Here is a 15976-nt window from a genome sequence, read left to right on the forward strand (position 1 = left end):
ATAAAGCTGTTAAGATATTTCCAATGACAGCTTGTTACCCCCTGGTTGTTTGGCACTTTTTCTCTTTACATTATATGTTTGTTTACTGAAGTAGCAAATGCGAGGGAATTAAAATGTAGTATTTCATCAAAGGTATAATGAGTTTTATGAAGTGAACAAATAAATATTAGAAGCATAGTTCCGTCAAATTTTTTTCACCAATTGACAGAATGAACATTACTATAAGTGCTTCAATTATGCTGTTGCACAGATAAACGTTAAAAAAGAGTAAGGAATGTAAATTTGTGATTTTCACATTGGGCGGCTTCCCAGGCACCCACCTTAGAGAGAACTCTGATTACAAGTGCCATTTTAACAACTGGTTCGCCAAACTCAACAAAAAATTAGGTATCGGTTCTGCCAAACCAGTGCAAACCGGCTGAATCCCACCACTGAACTGCAGCTACTGAAGTGCTGTAGGGAAAATGTACATTGATATTCTTCTTCCAGAGAGCAGCATTTCATTGGTACAACAGTTTCCCCAGTGAGGAGGCCCCGAAAGTATGACTGTTTTTACATGAAATGATACAGATCTCTTGTCCTTTCAAAGAAGAAAAGCTGAAAAGTTCTCAAACTTAAGAATACATAAGGATCAAGGGTGAAAGACAGTCTTAAAAGAAGAAATTCCAGGCCCCATCCCCAGAAATCCTGAGTCAGTAGGTCTGGGTGAGACCTAGAAAACAGCATTTTAAAAACAAGATAGAAGGTGATGGAAGACAATTTGACTTTGGGTGAGGGGTATGCAACATAATCAGATGTCAAAATAATCTGGAGATGTTTTCTCTGAACATATGTACCCTGATTTATCAATGTCACTGCAAAAATTAGTAATAACAAAAAAAATTTTTTTTAAGTTCCCAAGGTGCCCCTGCTGCAGGTGGTCAGCACAGCACCGCTGAGGAGTTCCTCCAGAGGGCAGCAGGGAGACCTCCCCACAGTCCCTCCACAGCGTGCCGCTGTGATATTATAGGGTGAGACATTTCTGGGACATGATGTGTCCCACAAAATTGTATGTCACAAGACAAAAATGTTAGGGAGATTCTGAAGTTGCTATGTAGGCTCGGCACTTCATGTGGAAAAGCTAATTCGACCTTGGTAGTTCCTGCTATGTTCTGGGCACAGTGATCAATGTTGAAAATACAGCTGTGGCCCTGGCCGGTTGGCTCAGTGGTAGAGCGTCGGCCTGGCGTGCAAGGGGTCCCGGGTTCGATTCCCGGCCAGGGCACACAGGAGAAGCGCCCATCTGCTTCTCCACCCCTTCCCCTCTCCTTCCTCTCCGTCTCTCTCTTCCCCTCCCGCAGCCGAGGCTCCATTGGAGCAAAGATGGCCTGGGCGCTGGGGTTGGTTCCTTGGCCTCTGCCCCAGGCACTAGAGTGGCTCTGGTCGCAACATAGCGATGCCCCGGAGGGGCAGAGCATCGCCCCCTGGTGGGCAGAGCGTCGCCCCTGGTGGGCGTGCCAGGTGGATCCCGGTCGGGCACATGCGGGAGTCTGTCTGTCTCTCCCCGTTTCCAGCTTCGGAAAAATAAAAAAAAAAAAAAAAAAAAAAAAAAAAGAAAATACAGCTGTAGAATATACATATTGATTTTTCAAGAACCCACACAACATTTGCAAAAAATGATCTCTTGTTAGGACTCAAAAAGGTCTCAGCAAGTAACAAAGAATCTATACCAGACAAAACACTCTCTGCTCACAAGTAAGAAAAATTAAAAATCAATTTCAAGGTAATACCACAAATTTCCCTTTTTGCTAGTCTTAAATGTAATCTCAACCTTGTATTTTTTTAAGGGGCGAGGCGGTAAAGATAACAATGCATAGAATTCATATGGGTTAACTTTCACCAGTCTGAGTATAACTGAGATCAGATTCATCATAAGGCGCTGATCACACCAGTTGTAAACCCTCTCTAATGCAGTCCCTTCCCAAAGCTGCCCTGCTAGTCAGGCTTCTGTTAATGCTTCTGGAGGAGCTTGACTGCCCAGGATTTCCACATCCTTTGCTGAGCATGGCTGTCTTTCCAACACCAAAGCTGCCTTAAGGTCAGAGGTAGCAGGAGAGGGATAAGGAATGGGGCAGGGAAGAGGATCTGGGCAGAGGGGTGCCAAGAAATCCCCCCCCCAACATTGTGTTGAAACAGGGCTGCTTGTGACCAAAACCATACCCAGGCTTTCATAAACCTGCTGCTAGGGGGCATACACTAGGCACTCTCGTTTCTGAAGTCCAGGCACCAACCACTTCCTTCTTCCCCAAGCCATGAAGGCAGAGGACTGAATGTCTATCTGTGGGGGAAATGGACATACCAGGAAATCTTTAATGTCCAGAAGCAACAATGCAAAGATATTGGAGGCAGAGAAGAAGGAAGAGTGGGGGACGCCCCGTAGCGGACACCGAAATCCTCTCAGAGCTGTCTCCTGCCTGTCGGAGCCACTGAATATGCCATTACTCAGAAATAAAGTCAGACGGGAGAGAAAGGAAATCAAACTTGTGGAAAAGAAAGTGTACCGTTACCACAAACAAAGGAACAAAACTCAAACAAATAAACACACACACAGAGTGAAATGAATTGAAAGCCGAAGTATATCCTTAAACTGGCTCCCCTCTGTTTTTTTAAATCTTAGAGCAGCCACCTGAAATCTTGAATTTTATCATTTAATTCAGACACTATCTTGAGACATTAAATCATAGAAAAGTTACAATATTTCTTGAGAAAATGTTTAAAATAAGTCTTTTGAGGATACATGAAAGTTGCATTCAGATTAGAGAACTACTTACCACTTTGGGTAGTTTAAACTTTGCAAAGACACACAGGTGGTATTTCTCTAGAAAACTCCCCCAAATACTTCTCTGAGTGTTTTGAATTTGGCTGATTTTGAATTTTGAAAAGTCTCACTGGATATGGATATTTTTAATATGGAAACATGAGCTCCCTCCAAGTTCTTATGAAGAAGTTAGTGTTAATATTTGAAGGAACAGCCTGCCCAGGAGGTGATGCAGTGGATAGAGCATCGAACTGGGATGCAGAGGACCCAGGTTCGAGACCCCGAGGTCTCCAACTTGAGCACGGGCTCATCTGGTTTGAGCAAAGCTCACCAGCTTGGACCCAAGGTCGCTGGCTTGAGCAAGGGGTTACTCGGTCTGCTGAAGGCCCGCGGTCAAGGCACATATGAGAAAGCAATCAATGAACAACTAAGGTGTCGCAGCGAAAAACTGATGATTTATGCTTCTCATCTTTCTCCATTCCTGTCTGTCTGTCCCTATCTATCCCTCTCTCTGACTCTCTCTGTCTCTGTTAAAAAAAAAAAAAAAATATATATATATATATATATATATATATTTGAAGGAACAATATCTCTTGTTAAAGAGAAATATTTTTTCCATTAAAAGCACACAATTCCAAACATGCTAACATGGATTTAATATGCTGTTTGAATAAATAAGTAGAACAACAAATTGATGTTTATCTCTCTCTCTTTCTTATTTTCTCTCTAAAATCAATGAATAAAAATTTTAAATACTGCTCAGCCATAAGAAATGATGACATCAGATCATTTACAATAACATGGATGGACCTTGATAACATTATACGGAGTGAAATAAATAAATCAGAAAAAAAACTAAGAACTATATGAATCCATACATAGAAGGGACATAAAAATGAGACTCAGAGACATGAACAAGAATGTGATGGCAACAGGGGTGGGGGGTGGGGGGAGGGGGGATGGGGTGAAGAAGGAGAGAGGGGTTGGGGGAGGGGAGGGGCACAAAGAAAACCAGATAGAAGGTGACAGAAGACAATTTAACTTTGGGGGAGGGGTATACAGCACAATCAAATGTCAAAATAATCTAGAGATGTTTTCTCTCAACATATGTACCCTGATTTATCAATGTCACTGCATTAAATTTAATAAATAAATTTAAAAAAAATTTAAAGAATAATATGTTTTTTGAATGCCTGTGTCTAATACTAATACAAAAAAATTTTTTTTTAATTTTCCCTTGATTTGAGAGCAAGGAAAGGAAAGACAGAGAGAGAAGCATCAACTTGCTCCACTTAGTTGTTCCATTTATTTGTGCACACATTGGTTACTTCTCATATGTGCCCTTGATCAAGGATTGAACTTGCAACCTTGACACACCAGGATAATGCTCTATTCCCTGATCCACCTGTCCAGGGCTATATAAAAGTTATTTTAATGTATTCATTTATAGACTGAGGGATACAACAGATGTTTGGACCTATAATGTGAACTTTGTATATTTTTAAAGATATCATCTATTTGAATTTGTTAAAAAAAATTTTTCACCAAACCTCTAAGCATGCACATATTAATTTGCCTGTGATGTGTCCCTGAGGCTACGATATCCTTAAACTACCCATCCCAGAGTTCCTTGAGAACTGTACTCACTCTTATAATGACCAATTAAAAAGAAGCATTTATAATCTGCAGGGTGAATCAACCAGAGGTCTGAACTCAGAATCTTGCCTTATTGTCCTGGCTGGATAGCTTGGTTGGTTAGTGTTGTCCTAAAGCAGTGGTCCCCAACCTTTTTTGGGCCACGGACCGCTTTAATGTCAGAAAATATTTTCACGGACGGGCCTTTAGGGTGGGACGGGTAAATGTATCACATGACCGAGACAAGCGTCAAGAGTGAGTCTTAGACGGATGTAACAGAGGGAATCTGGTCACTTTTAAAAAATAAAACATCGTTCAGACTTAATTATAAATAAAACGGAAATAATGTAAATTATTTATTCTTTCTCTGCGGACCAGTACCAAATGGCCCACGGATCGGTACTGGTCCGAGGCCCAGGGGTTGGGGACCACTGTCCTAAAGCACAGAGTTTGCCATTTTGATCTGCAGTCAGGGCATATATAGGAACAGATGTATGTTCCTGTCTCTCTACCTTAAAATTAATTAATAAAAAAATTTTAAAAATAAAAGAATCTTGCCTTATTTGGCGTACCTCCATTATGTCCTATATTTAACCACTTCAGTTTCTGCTCAGGGAAACTCCCCTGTTGTGTTGTTTTGTTTTGTTGAATGATGTAGTTCTCTCTTGCCCAGGTAGCAATAAGCTCAGCTTTGGGTTTCTTTATCATTGGTGGTATTTTGATTAGAAAAATTCAAAGAAATAATTTTTAAGAAATAAACTTGATAAATACTGCGTATCTACTATAAAACTAAATAGTTAGCCTGACCTGTGGTGGCGCAGTGGATAGAGCATCGACCTGGAAATGCTGAGGTCCCCAGTTCGGGACCCTGGGCTTGCCTGGTCAAGGCACAAATGGGAGTTGATACTTCCAGCTCCTCCCCCTTCTCTCTCTCTGTCTCTCTCTCTCTCCCTCTCTTTTTTCTCTCTAAAAATGAATAAATAAAATTAAAAACAAAAAAAAACTAAATAGTTAATGTACGCTGACAAAGTGGTATTGTGTTTTAGTGGAGTCATATGTCAATCCTCTACTTAGTTCTTCGCTCCACAGAAGAGAAATCTGTAATTGTATAATAGTTTTTAAGAATGTTTTAACTTTGTATAATGCTCTATGTTGCAATGAAAGAAAACTATACTATCACTAAATAAATTATCCAGCAGACTTAGTTAGAAAATACAGATATTTCTCAATCCAAAATTTTATTTTCTCTTCAAAACGTCTTAAACACTGTTGAGCAGATAAAATATATTATGCTTACTTTGTTAAAGATGGCGCTGCCCATGTGGAAGTCTCTCACCCAGGTGATTGCTTGGGATGGGTGTGATTATGTTAATATGTGTTGGGGGAGGGCTTTCGCACCAAAAGGTTTTAAAAGGAAGAGAGATCACGTTGTTCAGGGAGAAGAGTGATTATGTTCTAGGAGAAGCCCATGCTGTAGGAGAGCAGAGAAAGGCCACGTGGAGGAGAGGAGAAGCAGCCAAGATGGTGGAGTGCTGAGGAAGAAGCCAGTTAGTGCAGAGTTTGTGCAGAGAAGGAGAAGGAGAACAGAAGTGAATATGGCTGGTGAGGTAGAACCTTTGATTCTAGGGAACACAGATAAGTCAGTGGCTTTGGGAGCCCTGAATGGAAAGGGAAGTGCTTTCCCACTGTGTGTATTTCTTGCCCGCCTGGTGCAAGCTAGGATTAAAGCTAATGGCCCACCAGTTCTTGGCTCCATTGTTTCTTTTTTTTTAGGTATAATTTTTTTTAATTTTTTTAATTTTTTTTTTTACAGGGACAGAGAAAGAGTCAGATAGAGGGATAGATAGGGACAGACAGACAGGAATGAAGAGAGATGAGAAGCATCAATCATCAGTTTTTCATTGTGATACCGTAGTTGTTCATTGATTGCTTTCTCATATGTGCCATGACTGCGGGCCTTCAGCAGACTGAGTAACCCCCCGCTCGAGCCAATGACCTTGGGTCCATGCTAGTGAACTTTTTTGCTCAAGCCAGATGAGCCCATGCTCAAGTTGGCTATCCTGGGGTCTTGAACCTGGGTCCTTCTGCATCCCAGTCCAATGCTCTATCCACTGCGCCACTGCCTGGTCAGGCGCTCCATTGTTTCTTTACCAACTGTCCGAGTCTAATGCGAACCTGCATGGGCCAGGTGGCTGTGATGGTGGCCGTGGCTACTGGCTTTACAAACACCTCCACCTATACCCAGATTATTAAGAGAAAATTGTGGCAATGCATTAATTCCTAGGACTGGAGTAACAAATTACCATAAACTAAGTGACTTAAAAGAACAGCAATTTATTTTCTCACAGTTCTGGAGGCAAGAAGTCTGAAATCAGGTATTGGCAGGTGTTGGGCAAATGAGTTTATAAAATTTGTATTTTTTGAGTTTGCTCACTTTCAGTGTTAAAAAATGGCACTGGGAAGTGCCAGGTATGTGATCTGTGAAATTGCAAATTACCTTCCTGCTTTGGGAAGGGCTATTATCTTGCTAATGTGTGTTGGAGGAGAGAGAAGCCATGTTTGCTGAGAGAAAACAGAGAGAATGCAGGTGTGCAGATGGGGAACAGAGGGAAAGGACTTTTGTGAGCTTCACTGAGACTGGTGAGGCCTTTGATTCTAGGAAAAACCACAGAAGATTCTCCTGGTTGTGGAACCGGAGAATGTGTCAGTGGCTTTGGAAGCCCTGTGTGTTTGCTTGTTGGCCGGTGCTAGTCTTGAATAAAGGATTGGCCCACCAGTTTTTGGCTCCACTGTTTCTTTACCATCTGCCCGAACCTAATGGGAACCTGCACATGCATGGCCACAACGGTGGCGACTACTGGCCAGACAGCAGTATTGGTCCCTTGGAGGAGAACTGAGGGAGAATCTGTTCCGTGCCTCTCTTCTAGCTTCTGAAGGCTACCAGCAATCTTTGGTACTCTTTGGTTTATGGCAGCATAACCCCACTCCCCTCAATATAGCATGAGGATTCTAGTTACACATAGAATCCTCTGTCTTCATATCATCTTTTTTTCACTGTCTCTGTATGTTCAAATCTCCCTCTCCTTTCTCATATAAAAACACTAGTCATTTGATTTAGGGTCCACCCTAAATCTTGAATAACTAATATATGTGTAACTAGAATCCTCATGCTGTGTTGAGGGGAGTAGGAAGAAAGACAAAAAAAATATTTAAAGAAATAATTCTTAAAGTTTTTTTAAATTTGATAAAAAGATAAATACAAATATATATAGATATATAAATAGAGAAGTTCAAGAAGTATAAGAAACACCAAGCACAAAAAACATAAAGAAAAACATGCTAAAGTACAATGAAATAATATTGCTTAAAACAATCAATTAAAAATTTTTTATATAGAGAAAAATGACATATTTTGTATGACAACAAAGTTAAGAATAATAACAAACTCCTTGCCAAAAATAATGCAAGCCAGAAGGCAATGGAGCAATATTTTTAAAGTATTGAAAGAAAAAATAATGCTATCAACATAGAATTCTATTCCCAGCAAAAATATGTTTCACAAGCAAAGAGAAAATCAATATTTTTGCCAACACATAAACACAGAAAATTGTCATCACAAGGAAACCTGTTTCAATAAATTTTGAAGAATGTTACTTCAGCAGAAGAACGATAGTACCAGATAGAAATGGACTCTACACAAACAGCTTGGTAAATAGTAAATCTGTGGATAAATAGAAATAATATTTCTATTATTTTTTAAATCTCTTTAAAAAATAATTACCTTTTGCCTGACCAGGCGGGGTGCAGTGGACAGAGCATCGGACTGGGATGCCAAGGATGCAGGTTCCAGACCCTGAGGTCACCAGCTTGAGCATGGGCTCATCTGATTTGAGCAAAAGCTCACCAGCCTGGACCCAAGGTTGCTGGCTCGAGCAAGGGGTTACTCAGTCTGCTGAAGTCCCGCGGTCAAGGCACAGATAAGAAAGCAATCCATGAACAACTAAGGTGTCTCAATGCCCAACGAAAAACTAATGATTGATGCTTCTCATCTCTCTGTTTCTGTCTGTCTGTCCCTGTCTAATTCTCTCTCTGTAAAAAAAAAAAAAATTACCTTTTTAAAGCATAAATTAAAAAATTAGCCCTGGCCTGGTAGCTCAGTTGGTTAGAGAGTCGTCCCATTATGCCAAGGTTGAGGATTCAATATACAGTCAGGGCACATATAAGAAACAACTAATGAATGCATAAATATTTGGAACAACAAATTGATGTTTCTCTTCTTTCTTCTCTCTCTATAATCAATCAATAAATAAAAGTTTAAAATAAATAAATAATCTATTGTGGAGGTAATAACATGTGAATATTATATGTATAACAACAATATCACAAAGGTCAGGTGAGGAAAATGAAAATATAATGTTATAATATTCTGATGCCATATGTGAAATTGTATAATATTACTGAAAGGTAGACTGTGGTAAGTTAAAGGTATATACTATACCAGGGGTCCCCAAACTTTTTACACAGGGGGCCAGTTCACTGTCCCTCAGACCATTGGAGGGCCGGACTATAAAAAAAAACTATGAACAAATCCCTATGCACACTGCACATATCTTATTTTAAAGTAAAAAAAACAAAACAGGAACAAATACAATATTTAAAATAAAGAACAAGTAAATTTAAATCAACAAACTGACCAGTATTTCAATGGGAACTATGCTCCTCTCACTGACCACCAATGAAAGAGGTACTCCTTCTGGAAGTACGGCGGGGGCCAGATAAATGGCCTCAGGGGGCCGCATGCGGCCCGTGGGCCATAGTTTGGGGACCCCTGTACTATACACCATGGTGGGATTCAGCTGGTTCACATCAGTTTGGCAGAACTGATACCTAATTTTTTGTTGAGTTTGGCAAACCAGTTGTTAAAATGGCACTTGTAATCAGGGTTCTCTCTAAGGTGGGTGCCTGGGCAGCCACCCAATGTGGAAACCACAAATTTATATTCTTTACTCTTTTTTTAACATTCATTTGCGCAACAGCGTATTCTAAGCACCCATAGTAATGTTCATTCTGTCAATAAGTGAAAAAAATTTGACGAAACTATGCTTGTAATATTTATTTGTTCACTTCATAAAACTCATTATACCTTTGATAAAATACTACATTTTAATTTCCTCACATTTATTACTTCAGGAAACAAACATATAATATAAAGAGGAAAAGTGCCAAGAAACCAGGGGAATGACAAGCTGTCATTTGTTTCTGCTTTGTGTTACACCCAAAATTCTCCCCCAGATATTATGGTATTATTTAATATTTTTTCATTAATATTTTAAAACTCTTATAACATAACCTAGTTTTGTGTCCCTCTTTTATTGTTTGTATTTAAGTATTAAATGCACGAAATAATCAACTACTTTTCAGTATATATTTTTTTATACTTAAAATAGTCATTAAGTCAGAGAACTGGTTGTTAAATTATTGGAATCCCACCACTGACTATAAACCCTAATGCAATTAATCAAAGAGCATTCCAGGCTGAAGAAAAAACAACTAAGTGAGAAAGTAGGGGTACTTGGAGATGGTAAGTAGACCAATTTGGCTACTTGCTTGACGTGTAAAGATGGTACATTGGATGGATAGCTTAGAAAGAGGTTTTGAAGGAACTTGAATGATAAGGCCAGGGGCCACCCCCATCATCGTGGCCAGGCAGGTGTAGGTTCATATTAGATTCGGGCAGACGGTAAAAAAACAGAGGGGCCAAAAATTGGTGGGCCATTCCTTTATTCTAGCCTTGCATTGGCCAGTGAGTAAACACACATAGGACTTCAAAACCCTGATACATTCTTCGGTTCAACAACCAGAAGAATCTTCTCCAGTTTTTTCTAGAATCAAAGGCCTCCACCAGTCTCAATCACCTCTGGTTCTCCATCTACACACCTTCTCCCTTTTCCTCTTTGCACAAACTGACTTCTCCTTCAGCACTCTGCCATCTTGGCTTCCTTCTTTGCAAAAATGGCTTTCTTCTCCTCCTCTGCTTTTTTAAAAACTTTTTGGTGTGAAAACCCCTCCTCTGGCAACATTAGCATAACAATGAATCTTCCCAAGCAGGAAGGTAATTAGCAACTTCACAGACCAGCGCCATTTGTAACAATAAATGTAAGCAAACTCAGAAAATACAGACTTTACAAACTCATTTGCCCAACAGGTAACAAATTTCATCTTTGGGTAATAGAAATCACTGAAAAGCTTATAAAAAGAATTAACAAGATAGAAACTGTATTTAAAAACATTAAATTCCACTTTATTCTGTGTGTTGTCAAATTAGACTTTTTATTTTTAATAATTTATAAGTAGTGTCTGTAGAATATTTCAAGAATTTGAAAAGGATTGAAATACATTCAATTATGTACCGTATTTTTCACTCTATAAGACACACCTGGGGTATTATGGAGGAAAATAAGAAAGAAAATAATCTGAACCAAATGGTGTGTTAAAATATTTAATAAAATACCATATTTTTTGCTCCATAAGATGCACAGGCATTTTCCCCTCCACTTTTTTTTTGGGGGGGGGGAGTGTGTCTTATGAGAGAAAATATGGTAATTCACTTAAAATATTTAAAGATTTTGAAAAACCAGTGCTCTCTTTGAGTCCAATGCTTTCATGACTTATAATAAAAATTTTAGAACCTTCTGCAAGCTCATAGTACACTACTAATTTTTACATTTTAGTTCAAAGGTAAGGAATTTATAATTTAAGACTTGAATTATATGTTTAATGAGTTTCTGTATGCTCTCCAGAAAGTTCAAAACTAAGAGGGCTAATTTATTTGACATACTATACAGTTTAGTTGAGACAACTAGCAAGACTGTTTCTCACTTTCCCTAACACATATTAGTTTGAACTAAAGGAAACGCTGCTATTCAATTGTGTTGACCTACAAAAATGCTAATATTGTATGGTTCACCCTAATGTAGTGTTGTGTGTTTCCTGCCCAAGAGATTAAGATACAAAAACCTGCTGCAGGAAGGGTTATTTTAGGATGCACCTCAGCTTAATTTGAATTAATAAGCATAGTAAATATAGGTGCTACTGATGGGCCTTTAGCTAGATACCTGCTGTGTCCCATTGTGTCTGAGTTGCCTAGCAAGAATATTTGTGTTCCCCTCTTCCTCAACTACCAATAAATCGCCCACTCTCACTTTTGAAATCTTAGACCTTCCCTTCCCTCCTTTTCTCCTTTGCTAAAATATCATATACTACCCCCACTGTTGCCTCACTCTCCGGAATTTTTTTTGTATATGTGAAACTCCCATGTACAGTATTAAAATTTTATTTTCTCCTGTTAATCTTCCTCTGCTAATTTGATCACTAGCCCAGCTAGAAGATCTCAGAAAGAGGGAGGAAAGGTATTTTTTTTCAGCCCTCACTGCGACAAAGAGAAAATATGAGAGATATTGAGAGACATGGAAAATAGAAAAGGTCTAAAACTCTTCTCACTGGTATTCCAGAAGAAGATAAAGAGGAGATGATGCAATAGATAATGACAATGACTGAGAATTTTCTAGAACTTATGAAAGACAGTAGATTCAGAAAATGCTATAAATACCAAGCAGGATAATTAAAAAGAAACCCAGAGTATCTGCTTCCAGGCAGGGGATGCAGGGCCCAGGCCCTTTCAAGGTAGCGCTTGGCCAGCAAGCGCAACCCCTTTGGAAGGAAGAGGAGCAGCCTGACCCACCCCTCCCAGGTGACACCCTGGGCAGTGGTTGAAGACATCAGAAGGACTCCCACCTCTCCTACCCACCCCCTCTCCTGGAGAAAAATAGCCTACTTTGATTGCCAGTCACAACGTGTAAAAACAAACAAACAAAAAACCAAATTCCTTTGCTCTGGAAAGTAGTAACCCTGAGGAATACACCTGCTTGCAGGGACAGGAAAATGTGATGGAGCTGCTTGAAGATCCTACTGCTCAATTTGTTGCCATTTGTGTGATGACCCATGACTTCTGCCTTGCTCACACAACTTTTGCAAAAAAAATGCTTAGAAAGGATCTTACAGGGGAATGTGTGGAATTCATTGTGGAAGTCATCTCCATTCAAGGGCCTCATGTGCCATAAGGAAACTTGAGCTTCTGGAGTCAATAGCTTACAGATTAGTTACTCCCTGAAGGGCACCGTGGAGAAGTATAACAAGATCAAGTTCTCTCCCAAAATGCCAATGTGCAAAGGACTCTCAGGGCAACCTCTCAACATTTTCTGCCTGACTGGTAGGCAGCTGATTTGTGTAATCTGCTCTACACGTGGTGACCACACCCAACATGCCTTCTGTTCAATTGAAGATGACTATCCTCAGGAAAGGGCTGCTGTAGGTCCAGTGGCCGCCACCACCATGGCCATGAACATGTAGGTTCTCATTGAATTTGGGCAGATGGTAAAGAAACAGTGGAGCCAAAAAATGGTGGGCCATTCTTTTATTAAAGTCTCACACTGGCCGATGAGCACACAGGGAAGACCTCTTCCCTCTCACTCAGGGCTCCCAAAGCCACTGATGCATTCTCCGGTTCCACAACCAGGAGAATCTTCTCTGGTTCCTCCTAGAATCAAAGGCCCCCATAAGCCTCAGTAGGGCTCCCAAAGCCCCTCAGCTCTGGTTCCCCATCTGCACACCTTCTCTCTTTCTGCGCAAACTTGCTTTGTCTACAGCACTCTGCATTCCCTCTGCTCTCTCTGCAAAACTGGCTGGGCCCACAAAGACCCCTTCTCCAACAAACATTAGCAAAACAATGGCCCTTCCCAAGCAGGAAGGTAATTTGCAATTTCACAGACCACATATACCTGGCACTGCCCAGCCCCCAATGCAAACTATAAGCAAACAATTGTGAAAATCATATTTTACAAACTTATTTGACCAGTAGATGCCTTTGAATTCTTCTTTCAGAGATTTAAGGACTGGTGTTGGGGAGATGCTCTTTCTCATGTGGATACCTTGGAAACTAACAGAAGGACATCTCTCCAGTTACTGACTAGAGATTCAGATGAAGTGAAGGAGATTTTTGAGAAGTTACAACCCACATTAATTAGATCAAAAGAAGAATAAAATCCTGTCTAACTTTGAGACCATGAAACTTGCAGTTAGCAAGTTATGCAAATCTATGACCCACAGATTAATAAACTCAACACCATCTTACAGGAACAACTTAATGGCCTTTTACATTCCTGAGGCCTTCAAAGACATGTCAGAACCAATCATATTTCTGCAAAAAGAAAAATAATCAAAGAAACTCCTTTACCTCTCTCTAATTTGCCCACCAGCCCTATACTTTGATACCAGTCAGTGGAAAGACAAAAAACTAGTAAATGTGTAAAGCGTCGACCTGGAAATGCTGAGGTCGCCGGTTCAAAACCCTGGGCTTGCCTGGTCAAGGCACATATGGGAGTTGATGCTTCCAGCTCCTCCCCCCTTCTCTCTCTCTGTCTCTCTCTCTCTCCTCTCTCTCTCTCTCTCTCTTCTCTCTAAAAATGAATAAGTAAAAAAAAAACAAAAACTAAAAACTAAAAAAAAACTAGTAAATGTGGATAAATGTTCTTTGTCTCAAGACACTGGTACATTTATTAGTAAGATTCCCTGAGTTTTTGTCAGTTATTTGTGGTAGTCATTCTGCTTGGTCTTCTCATTTCCTTCAGTCCCACTACATTCTTAGAATGGTCTTTATTTGGTGAATTTTCAACCTGGAAAGACCAACTATCACATCTCAGTTCTTATCTGACTAAAACACCTGATTTTGTAGAACAATCAGTTTTGAACTGGAGACAGGGGACAGATGGATTGTTCATTTTCAGTGAAAGAGTCAGGAATTTTACTTTGGTGGCACTGAATAATGTGGCATAATTTATGTGCAAATATAAACTATTATGAAATTTGTTTCAAGTACATAGTTTGCTGTTTTTTGTTAGACATATTTTTAAAAACATTTTTATTTGTTGATTTCAGGGAGAGAGAAACAGAGACAGAAACATTAATCCATTTCTATATGTACCCTGACCAGGGATTGAACCCACAACCTTGGTGTATGGGAACGATGCTCTAACTAACCAAGCTATCCAGCCAGGGCTTTTGTTAGACCTTTTTTTTAAATTTTTTTTTTTTTCAGGGACAGAGAGAGAGTCAGAGAGAGGGATAGATAGGAACAGACAGACAGGAATGGAGAGAGATGAGAAGCATCAATCATCAGTTTTTCATTGCGACACCTTAGTTGTTCATTGATTGCTTTCTCATATGTGCCTTGACCGTGGGCCTTCAGCAGACCAAGTGACCCCTTGCTTGAGCCAGCGACCTTGGGTCCAAGCTGGTGAGCTTTTTGCTCAAGTCAAATGAGCCCGCACTCAAGCTGGCGACCTTGGGGTCTCGAACCTGGGTCCTCCGCATCCCAGTCCGACACTCTATCCACTGTGCCACCGCCTGGTCAGGTTTGTTAGACATTTTTTAGAGAACAGAGTGGTAGTTCAGATTTGGTCAAAGATTCCTGTCAGATATTTTCCCCCAAAAGTATTCCTTTCAAGAATAATGTTTTGCCTGACCAGGCAGTGACACAGTAGATAGAGCGTCAAACTGGGACACAGTGTGCCCAGGTTTGAAATCCCGAGGCAACTGGCTTGAGTGCAGGCTCATCCTGCTTGAGCGCAGGCTTATCTGGCTTGAGCATGGACTCACCAGCTTGAGTGTGGGGTCGCTGGCTTGAGCGTGGGATCATAGACATGACCCATGGTCGCTGGCTTGAGCCCAAAGGTCACTGGCTTGAGTCCAAGGTTGCTGGCTTGAGCAAGGGGTCACTAACTCTGCTGTAGCCCCCCATCAAGGCACATGTGAGAAAGCAATCAATGAACAACTAAGGAGCCACAATGAATAATTGATGCTTCTCATCTCTCTCCCTTCCTATCTGTTCCTATCTGTCCCTCTCTCTATCTCTCTGTCTCTGTCACATACACACACACACACACACACACACACACACACAAATGGCTTACATGTATTGTTCAAATTAGGTAGCAGAAAGAAAAAAGTGAAATTTAATAGTATAGTCCTGAACCCCCTTTCCTTTTTGAAGAGTGCTTTTAAAATAAGCATCTTACCTCTGAATTTGGCTGCATTTATGCCGTGTAAAAAGGGGAGGCGAGAGAGCATATGATTTAATATTATATTGATGAGATAATTTAATAGTGATTGTTCATTTAAACATGTAATCAAGACTACTCTTAAAAAAAAAGAAACTCACACCACAACAAAAATGCAGAACACCAAAGAAAAAAATCTCAAAAACAAGCAGGTAGAAAAGACAGATCACATGCAAAGACGTGATATTTATACTGAACATAAAGTAAGTCAGAAAGTGGTGGGATTGTACGGTATTTCCTCACCAAGGAAGAAAGAAAGGCGAAACCACCAAGTGTGGAATAACATGAGCTTTATTTAGTAGAGCGCATCCCAGACGAGGTTCTCTGGTCCGCAAAACAGGCAAGAGAAGTCTCTTGGATTCTCCCGCGG

General features: G+C 40.2%; 1 pseudogene; it reads left to right on the top strand.

Annotated features, from left to right (window-relative positions):
* The first annotated feature begins 12306 nt into the window (after nucleotides 1–12306).
* Nucleotides 12307–14350, top strand: LOC136404139 (E3 ubiquitin-protein ligase TRIM13-like; annotated as a pseudogene).
* The last annotated feature ends 1626 nt before the right edge of the window (nucleotides 14351–15976 follow it).

The sequence above is a fragment of the Saccopteryx leptura genome, chromosome 4 (genome assembly GCF_036850995.1).
Source record: "Saccopteryx leptura isolate mSacLep1 chromosome 4, mSacLep1_pri_phased_curated, whole genome shotgun sequence".
NCBI lineage: Eukaryota > Metazoa > Chordata > Mammalia > Chiroptera > Emballonuridae > Saccopteryx > Saccopteryx leptura.